We start from the raw sequence: 10,727 nt of genomic DNA on the forward strand, positions 1-10,727 counted from the left end.
CCCCGGTCGACCACCGCCGCCGCCGCCTCGTTCCCCGCGCGCCCCGGGCCTCCCTCGCAGCTCCGGCAAGCCGCCGGCCTCCACCCCCGTCGATTCCGGCGAACACCTACAGTAACTCCGGCGTGCTCCGAAATCCGTGCCGATCTGGATCTCAGATCTGAAAACCCTAGGAGAGGTTGATTTTTTTTGCTAAGTCCCGAAATTCTTGATCCATATGCACATGTTCGAGGCTTCGTAACTTTGCATCCGTAGCTCCAATGCATGCATATAGCATATCAAAATGTTCATCTCAGAGAGTACATCATTTCATTCCATTGCATCATTTCCATTTGAGCTCATCTTTATGCCCGAAATGCTGTTAGAAGAGGGCTTCGTGAGTTAATTGTCAGATCTGCTAGTTCATCTTAGACATTTGTCATTTTTGCCATGATTAATGTGTGCATGATATGCTCGTGAGTTCTTCATATGCTTTGTTAAGGGTTTTGTCATCTATCCAAAAGTGCAACCCATGTATTTTTAGGATGTGTGTGGTGACTTTTGCAAGCTTGCAAAGAGGTGCACTTGCTAATTCTGTTTTCAGGGACTTAGTAATTTCACTGTCCTGGGATTGCTTATCTCACGATGCCATATATTCATGTTGTTTCCTAGTGATCCGTGCCTCTTTTGAGGATGATCAGTAAGGGAGTTTTGTTAATAGTGTGGTGCTCTATCCATCCTTTCTTTGTTTGCAATTATGGATCACCCTAGCTTGAGTCAATCGAGCTCTACTTTTGCTTCGTTGTGAATCTGGGCAGATCGTCAACTTGTTTGCGATTTTGCCGATGTTATTGTAGTTGATACGTGCATGCTATGCCATTGTTCTTGCCATGTCTAGCTTGTATTTTGTGCCTTATTTAGGGATGTATGCTTGTCTTGCCATGACTTGCACAGTGGTGAGTGCATCGAGCTCATAAACATACCTTCGTGAGTTATGTTTCAGCATGTCCCAGTTTTTCACAAAGTCTGAAACTGATTATGTTTTTGCTATGTTCGTGTGCTTGTTAGTATATTTTGTGATCCCTTTTGGCTCAAGGTCACTAAGGGACTTTTGTTAAGCTTGTTGTGTAGCTCCATGCCATGTCTTTCTTTGTCATGATCAGGTCCTGTAGCATGTTGTTTTGTTGCTCCGAAGAGGGCTATATGATCTGAAATTCCAGACAAGTGTTAATTTCACTAAGTCTGAGATCTGTTTTACCATTTGCGTTTTTGCCATGCTTGTTTGAACCTCCTAATGGATGAATTGGCCGTAGCTCAGTGCTAGACTTTTGTTAAGCATCTTGAATGCTTCCCTGCCATGTATTTTGATGCCATGTTTGGTGGCTGTAGCATGTTCATCTCATCGCATTTAGATGCCTACTTGCTGAAAATCGCAGACCGGCGTCATATTTGAATCGCTTGCCATTTCCAAACCGTAACTCCGATTTCGGCGTTCTTTATATCGTTTTCAAGCGATTTCTTCTCGTATTTCCAGTGGCAACCTTGGAATTCCAAGTTGAGGCCAGGTTCATGCATTTCCTGTCATATCTTGCATTTTGCATCCCGCATCGCATCCCGCATAGCATATCATCTTTGCATTGTGTTGTTTGAGTTTGCATGTGGTTGATTGTATCCTTGTTGCTTGTTTGTCTTGTTTGGGTAGAGCCGGGAGACGAGTTCGCTGATGAGGAGCCTGTTGAGTTTGCTTTTGAGGATCCAGTCAACTCTGACAACTGTGCAGGCAAGATGATCATACCCTCGAAATCACTACTATCTTTGCTATGCTAGTTTGCTCGCTCTTTTGCTATGCCATTGCTACGATGCCTACCACTTGCTTGAAAGCCTCCCAAATTGCCATGTCAAACCTCTAACCCACCATTGTCCTAGCAAACCGTTGATTGGCTATGTTACCGCTTTGCTCAGCCCCTCTTATAGCGTTGCTAGTTGCAGGTGAAGATTGTAGGCCGTTCCTTGTTGGAACATTTATTTACTTGTTGGGATATCATTATATTGCCATGTTATCTTAATGCATCTATATACTTGGTAAAGGGTGGAAGGCTCGGCCTCTCGCCTAGTGTTTTGTTCCACTCTTGCCACCCTAGTTTCCGTCATATCGGTGTTATGTTCCCGGATTTTGCGTTCCTTACGCGGTTGGGTTATAATGGGAACCCCTTGACTGTCCGCCTTGAATAAAACTCCTCTAGCTGCTGCCCAACCTTGGTTTTACCATTTGCCACCTAGCCTTTTCCCTTGGGTTTCGCGGACTCAAGGGTCATCTTGTTTTAACCCCCCCGGGCCAGTGCTCCTCTGAGTGTTGGTCCAACCTAGAGCACCGTGGGGGGCCGTCCCTTGGCAAATTGGGTTAAGTTGGCTCCCGTACGCTTAGCTTATCCGGTGTGCCCTGAGAACGAGATATGTGCAGCTCCTATCGGGATTTGTCGGCACAACGGGCGGTGTTGCTGGACTTGTTTTACCATTGTCGGAGTTGTCTTGAATTACCGAGATACCGAGTCTGATCGGAACATCTTGGGAGGAGGTCTATTCCTTTGTTGACCGTGAGAGCTTGTCATGGGCTAAGTTGGGACTCCCCTGCAGGGATTGAACTTTCGAAAGCCGTGCCCGCGGTTATGGGCAGATGGGAATTTGTTAATGTCCGGTTGTAGATAACTTGAACCTTAATTAATTAAAATGAATCAACTGAGTGTGTTACCGTGATGGCCTCTTCTCGGCGGAGTCCGGGAAGTGGACACGGTGTTGGAGTAATGTTTGTGCAGGTTGTTCTCTAGCTTCTCGCTCGTGCTTTGCCTCCTCTTCTCGCTCTCTTTTGCGAATAAGTTAGCCACCATATTTGCTAGTCGCTTGCTGCAGCTCCACTCATATTTTTACCTTGCCATTCCTATAAGCTTAAATAGTCTTGATCGCGAGGGTGCGAGATTGCTGAGTCCCTGTGGCTCACAGATTACTATTACACCAGATGCAGGGCCTGATGATTCCGCTCCAGGAGATGCGTATGAGCTCAAGTGGGAGTTCGACGAAGACTCTCAACGATACTATGTTTCCTTTCCCGATGATCAGTAGTGGTGCCCAGTTGGGGGTGATTGGGACCGTGTCGCATGTTGGGTTCTCTTTTATTTTGGCGCCGTAGTCGGGCCATGAGTGTTTGGATGATGTAATGTTATTTATGTACTTTATTGACGTGGCGAGTGTAAGACAACTATGTTATCTCCCCTTTTATTATTACATTACATGGGATGTTTGTGAAGATTGCCTAACTTGCGACATATGCCTTCAATGCGATTATGACTCTAAGTCGTGCCTCGACACGTGGGAGCTATAGTCGCATCGAGGGTGTTACATCTCCGATGATGTGTGAGTAGTTTACTTCAGACCTTCAGGTCCATAGTTATTAGCTAGATGGCTTCTTCTCTCTCTTTGGATCTCAATACAAAGTTCTCCTCGATCTTCTTGGAGATCTATTCGATGTAATCTTCTTTTGTGGTGTGTTTGTCGAGATCCGATGAATTGTGGGTTTATGATCAAGTTTATCTATGAACAATATTTGAATCTCCTCTGAATTCTTTTATGTATGATTGGTTTATCTTTGCAAGTCTCTTCGAATTATCAGTTTGGTTTGGCCTACTATATTGATCTTTCTTGCAATGGGAGAAGTGCTTAGCTTTGGGTTCAATCTTGCGGTGTCCTTTCCAAGTGATAGTAGGGGCAGCAAGGCACGTATTGTATTGTTGCCATCGAGGATAAAAAGATGGGGTTTATATCATATTGCATGAGTTTATCCCTCTACATCATGTCATCTTACTTAAAGCATTACTCTGTTCATATGAACTTAATACTCTAGATGCATGCTGGATAGCGGTCGATGTGTGGAGTAATAGTAGAAGATGCATAATCGTTTCGGTCTACTTGTCACGGACATCATGCCTATATACATGACCATACCTAGATATTCTCATAACTATGCTCAATTCTATCAATTGCTCGACAATAATTCGTTTAGCCACCGTAATACTTATGCTCTTGAGAGAGGCCACTAGTGAAACCTATGGCCCCCGGGTCTATCTTCCATCATATTAATCTTCCAAAACTTAGCTATTTCTATTGCCGTTTATTTTACTTTGCATCTTTATTTCTCTTTATCATAAAAATACCAAAAATATTATCTTATCATATCTATCAGATCTCACTCTCGTAAGTGATCGTGAAGGGATTGACAACCCCTTTATCGCGTTGGTTGTGAGGTTCTTATTTTTTTGTGTAGGTGTGTGGGACTCGAGCGTGATCTCCTACTGGATTGATACCTTGGTTCTCAAAAACTGAGGGAAATACTTATGTTACTTTAATGCATCACCCTTTCCTCTTCAAGGGAGAACCAACATAGTGCTTAAGAGGTAGCAAGAAGGATTTCTGGCGCCGTTGCCGGGGAGATTCGCGCCAAGTCAAGTCAAGATTTGACTCCCGACAACGAGCCATTTATGGCACCATTGTCGGGGAGTCTACGCACAAGTCAATACATACCAAGTACCCATCACAAACTCTTATCCCTCGCATTACCTTATTTGCCATTTGCCTCTCGTTTTCCTCTCCCCCACTTCACCCTTGTCGTTTTATTCTCCCTCTCTTTTTCCGTTCGCCTCTTTTTCGCTTGCTTCTTGTTTGCTCGTGTGTTGGATTGCTTGCTTGTCACGATGGCTCTAGCTAGATTTTGTGATCTTCACTTTAAAAGGTTAGAAGAGATCGAAAGCAACGTCAGGAGTTTTATGACTTTACAATTTGAGCATAACAATTTCTTTAGGAACGAGCTTAAGGAACAAAAAAGCTTTATGGGTTATATGAATAAAGAGCTCGATGATATGTCTAAAGAATTTTATGTCTTGAAATCTCATATTGCTCATCTTGAAATATTAATTGCTGAAGTTTCGGATAAGCAGGCCACCTTAGTTAATAAGATGGCCGCTAAGCCGGATTTTTTTTATGAAAATAAAGGTGAAGATCTAAAAGTTATTGATGTGTCTCCTATTAAATCTTTGTTTTGCAATATGAATCTTGATAATGATGAGACTGAAGATGAGCCACCTTTACCTAGAAGGCGTTCCAAAAATTCAGAGTTTTTAGATCTTGATGCAAAAATTGGTAAAAGTGGGATTGAAGAGGTTAAAACTTTAAATAGTAATGAACCCATTATTTTGTATTTTGAGGAATTTAATTATGATAATTGCTCTTTGATAGATTGTATTTCCTTGTTGCAATCCGTGCTAAATTCTCCTCATGCTTATAGTCAAAATAAAGCTTTTATTAAACATATCGTTGATGCTTTGATGCAATCTTATGATGAAAAACTTGAGTTGGAAGTTTCTATCCCTAGAAAACTTTATGATGAGTGGGAACCTACTATTAAAATTAAAATTAAAGATCATGAATGCTATGCTTTGTGTGATTTGGGTGCTAGTGTTTTCACGATTCCAAAAACTTTGTGTGATTTGCTAGGTTTTCGTGAATTTGATGATTGTTCTTTAAACTTGCACCTAGCGGATTCCACTATTAAGAAACCTATGGGAAGAATTAATGATGTTCTTATTGTTGCAAATAGGAACTATGTGCCCGTAGATTTCATTGTTCTAGATATAGATTGCAATCCGTCATGTCCTATTATTCTTGGTAGACCTTTACTTAGAACGATTGGTGCAATTATTGATATGAAGGAAGGGAATATTAAATTCCAATTTCCATTAAGGAAAGGCATGGAACACTTCACTAGAAAGAAATTTAAATTACCATATGAATCTATTATGAGAACCACTTATGGATTGCCTACCAAAGATGGCAATACCTAGATCTATCTTCGCTTTTATGCCTAGCTAGGGGCGTTAAACGATAGCGCTTGTTGGGAGGCTACCCAATTTTATTTTAGTTTTTTGCCTTTTTCTCATGTTTAGTAATAAATAATTTATCTAGCCTCTTTTTTGGTTGTATTTTTTGTGTTTAATTAGTGTTTGTGCCAAGTAGAACCGTTGGGAAGACTTGGGGAAAGTCTTTTTGATCTTGCTGTGAAAAAGAGAAACTTTAGCGCTCACAAGAATTGCTGCAATTCTTATTTGGAAGGTGCTATTTAGTTAATTATTTTTCCAGATGATTAATAGATAAATTACTCACGTCCAGAAATTTATTTTAGAATTTTTGGGGTTCCAGAAGTTTGCGTTAGCTACAGATTACTACAGACTGTCCTGTTTTTGACAGATTCTGTTTTCCGTGTGTTGTTTGCTTATTTTGATGAATCTATGGCTAGTAAAAGAGTTTATAAACCATAGAGAAGTTGGACTACAGTAGGTTTAACACCAATATAAATCAAGAATGAGTTCATTACATTACCTTGAAGTGGTGTTTTGTTTTCTTTCGCTAACGGAGCTCACGAGATTTTCTATTCAAGTTTTGTGTTGTGAAGTTTTCAAGTTTTGGGTAAAGATTTGATGGATTATGGAACAAGGAGTGGCAAGAGCCTAAGCTTGCGTATTCCCATGGCACCCCAAGGTAAAATTCAAGGACACCAAAAGCCTAATCTTGGGGATTCCCCGGAAGGCATCCCCTCTTTCGTCTTCGTCTATCGGTAACTTTACTTGGAGCTATATTTTTATTCACCACATGATATGTGTTTTGCTTGGAGCGTCTTGTATGATTTGAGTCTTTGCTTTTTAGTCTACCACAATCGTCCTTGCTATACACACCTTTGGAGAGAGACTCACATGATTTTAAATTTATTAGAATACTCTATGTGCTTCACTTATATCTTTTGAGCCATATATTTTTTGCTCTAGTGCTTCACTTATATCTTTTAGAGCACGGCGGTGGTTTTATTTTATAGAAATAATTGATCTCTCATGCTTCACTTATATTATTTTGAGAGTCCTTTAGAACAATATGGAAATTTGCTTTTAGGAATAATATAAAAACTTTCATAGAAGTGCATTGAATACTATGAGAAGTTTGATACTTGATAATTGTTTTGAGATATGGAGATGGTGATATTAGAGTCATGCTAGTTGAGTAGTTGTGAATTTGAGAAATACTTGTGTTGAAGTTTGTGATTCCCGTAGCATGCACGTATGGTGAACCATTATGTGACGAAGTCGGGGCATGATTTATTTATTGATTGTCTTATGAGTGGCGGTCGGGGACGCGCGATGGTCTTTTCCTACCAATCTATCCCCCTAGGAGCATGCGCGTAATACTTTGTTTCGATAACTAATAGATTTTTGCGATAAGTATGTGAGTTCTTTATGACTAATGTTGAGTCCATGGATTATACGCACTCTCATCCTTCCACAATTGCTAGCCTCTCTAATACCGCGCACTTTTCACCGGTATCATACACCCACCATATGCCTTCCTCAAAACAGCCACCATACCTACCTATTATGGCATTTCCGTAGCCATTCCGAGATATATTGCCATGCAACTTTCCATCGTTCCGTTATTATGACACGCTTCATCATTGTCATATTACTTGCATGATCATGTAGTTGACATCATATTTGTGGCAAAGCCACCATTCATAATTCGTCATACATGTCACTCATGCATCATTGCACATCCCGGTACACCGCCGGAGGCATTCACATAGAGTCATATTTTGTTCTAAGCATCGAGTTGTAATTCTTGAGTTGTAAGTAAATAAAGTGTGATGATCATCATCATTAGAGCATTGTCCCAAGTGAGGAAAGGATGATGGAGACTATGATTCCCCCACAAGTCGGGATGAGACTCCAAGCGAAAAAAAGAGAAAGGCCATAAAAAAAGAGAAGGCCCAAAAAAAGAAAGAAAAAATGAGAGAAAAAGAGAGAAGGTACAATGCTAATATCCTTTTCCACACTTGTGCTTCAAAGTAGCACCATGATCTTCATGATAGAGAGTCTCCTATGATATCACTTTCATATACTAGTGGGAATTTTTCATTATAGAACTTGGCTTGTGTATTCCAATGATGGGCTGCCTCAAAATGCCCTAGGTCTTCGTGAGGAAGCAAGTTGGATGCGCACCCACTTAGTTTCTTTTGTTGAGCTTTCATATACTTATAGCTCTAGTGCATCCGTTGCATGGCAATCCCTACTCACTCAGATAGATATCTATTGATGGGCATCTCCATAGCCCGTTGATACGCCTAGTTGATGTGAGACTATCTTCTCCTGTTTGTCTTCTCCACAACCACCATTCTATTCCACCATAGTGCTATATCCATGGCTCACGCTCATGTATTGCGTGAAGATTGAAAAAGTTTGAGAACATCAAAAGTATGAAACAATTGCTTGGCTTGTCATCGGGGTTGTGCATGATTTAAATATTTTGTGTGGTGAAGATAGAGCATAGCCAGACTATATGATTTTGTAGGGATAACTTTCTTTGGCCATGTTATTTTGAGAAGACATAATTGCTTAGTTAGTATGCTTGAAGTATTATTATTTTTATGTCAACATTAAACTTTTATCTTGAATCTTTCGGATCTAAACATTCATGCCACAATAAAGAAAAATTACATTGAGAACTATGTTAGAAAGTGTCGGTGTTCTGGGAACGGGGGTCCCCAGACTTGCCTGCCTGCGGCCTGTGGCGTGGCTCAAAGGGGGGCCCAGCACGGCCCATCTTCATCAACACAGACCCAAGACCCTCGCGAGGGGCCAAGCCTCGTGGGGCGGACAACACGGAGCTTCCTCAGGCACGGCCTCACCAGGCTGGCTCGCGAGGAGGCGGAGAGATCAAGGCAGGGTACCTCACGAGGTGCCCGTGACGCAAGCCATGACGACCAAAGGCGCCAGGCGGGTGCCAGCCCGCGTAGTGTCCTCCTTTCCTATTTGGTGCAAAGGGAGCAAGCGCAGCCACCGAGTACCGAGGCGTCAGGCAAAGGTTGCCATTTTGGTGCAACAAGACCAAGACCAGGAGGACTGCAAGACGGAGGTCATCGTGGAGCCCAAGACAGTGTCACCACCAGAGCTTTGTGCAGGCGAAGACTACTTTTGTCAAGATAGCTGGTACTAGCTGTCCCCCTTCAAATTAGCCCACCATTATTGGCTCCCTTCCCTCTCGATATTTCGGAAGAGGACCAGGGCCTCTATAAATAGGACTAGCCACCCCCAGAGGAGGGAGAGATGAAGAATTAGGAGAAGAACGATCGAGGAGAATCAGAATCAGAGAGAGAGAGAGAGAGAAGGGTGACTGAACTCCTTCCAGCAGTCCATCGCCCCAGCCAAGAGCAGACCCTCGCGAGGCTGTTCTTCCTTGTATTGTTCATCCTCATCATCCCAAGAGGCAATCCACCACACCACACACTGGAGTAGGGTATTACACCACAACGGTGGCCCGAACCAGTATAAACCCTGTGTCACTCGTGTTGTTCTTTCCATAGCTTAGATCTTAGCGAGGTGGAGGGGCACAGGTAGGTAGGAGGCGAAATCTCCACGCGCACCCCAGTGTTCGAACCTCAAGGGTCTGCCGGAACCCGAAATCCGACATCTGGCGCGCCAGGTAGGGGTGCGCCAGAATTCGTCTTCCACCACCCCGTTCTCCTCTGACCATCACGCCCATGTCTGACGCTCGTCGGGCCCGCGCCGAGCGCCGGGCCGCTCTCGCTTCCCGCGTCGCCTAGACGGCTCCTACCGGCGGGCGTCCTCGTCATTCCCTGTCACCTGCCGTCAATGACGCCACGGGCCCGGCGGGGGACGAGCAGCAAGCATCGTCTCAGCATCCGTCCGTGCGGCAAGACGGCCGCACCGCAACTCCCTCGCTCACCCCAGCTGGTTCTTCGTCCCGCGCGCTCCGCGCACCCATGGAGGCTCGAGCTACGCTCTTCGCAGCAAACGAGCTCCTGCGGTACCATCCCGTCGACGACGTCTACGAAGAATGGCTCGACCACGTCGCCGAGCTCGTCCGCGCCGCAGGGGGCTCTCCTGCGCCGTCCGTTCCACTGCACCGCACCCTGCCCTGTGCGGGCAACGAAGCTCCGGTGGCGCCCCGGCCGCCTCCTCCTCAAGAAGGCGCCATGGCTCCAAGGCGCGTGGCCCCTGGGAGGAACCCGCTCCGTCAGGTGCCAGCGTAGCAAGAGCAGAGCTGCCAGGAAGTCCCTCGCCCGCAAGAAGCTGCCCGGGCGCTCCCTGCTCCAGCACGTCGCGACCATGCTCCTGCTCCCGCACGTCAAGACCCAGCTGCAGCGCGTGGGTACATGCAAGACCAAGCTCTTCGTCACCCAAGGCCTCCCGTGGCCACAGCAGGCTGCCATGCCTTCACCACCGAGCTACGCAGCGTCGCGTGGCCCGGCAAGTTCAAGCCAGACCTGCCTCCTCGTTACGACAGCACGGCTGACCCTGCGGAGTTCCTCCAGCTCTACGAGCTGGGCATCGAAGCTGCCAACGAAGACGAGAAGGTCATGGCGAACTGGTTTCCCATGGCACTCAAGGACGGGGCCCGCACCTGGCTCCTGAACCTGGCTCCAGGCACGATCTTCTCCTGGGACGATATGCGCACCCGCTTCATCGCCAACTTCCAAGGTACTCGCGACCGGCCACCCGCCATGAGCGACATGCGCCGCATCAAGCAACAACCCGGGGAGACCTTGCAGAAGTACATCCAGCGCTTCAACAATGCATGCCTCAAGATTCCCAAGGTGACTGAGGAAGCCATCATCTCAGCCTTCTCCGACGGCGTGCGCGATG

This window comes from Triticum dicoccoides, chromosome 6A (genome assembly GCF_002162155.2).
Source record: "Triticum dicoccoides isolate Atlit2015 ecotype Zavitan chromosome 6A, WEW_v2.0, whole genome shotgun sequence".
Taxonomy (NCBI): domain Eukaryota; kingdom Viridiplantae; phylum Streptophyta; class Magnoliopsida; order Poales; family Poaceae; genus Triticum; species Triticum dicoccoides.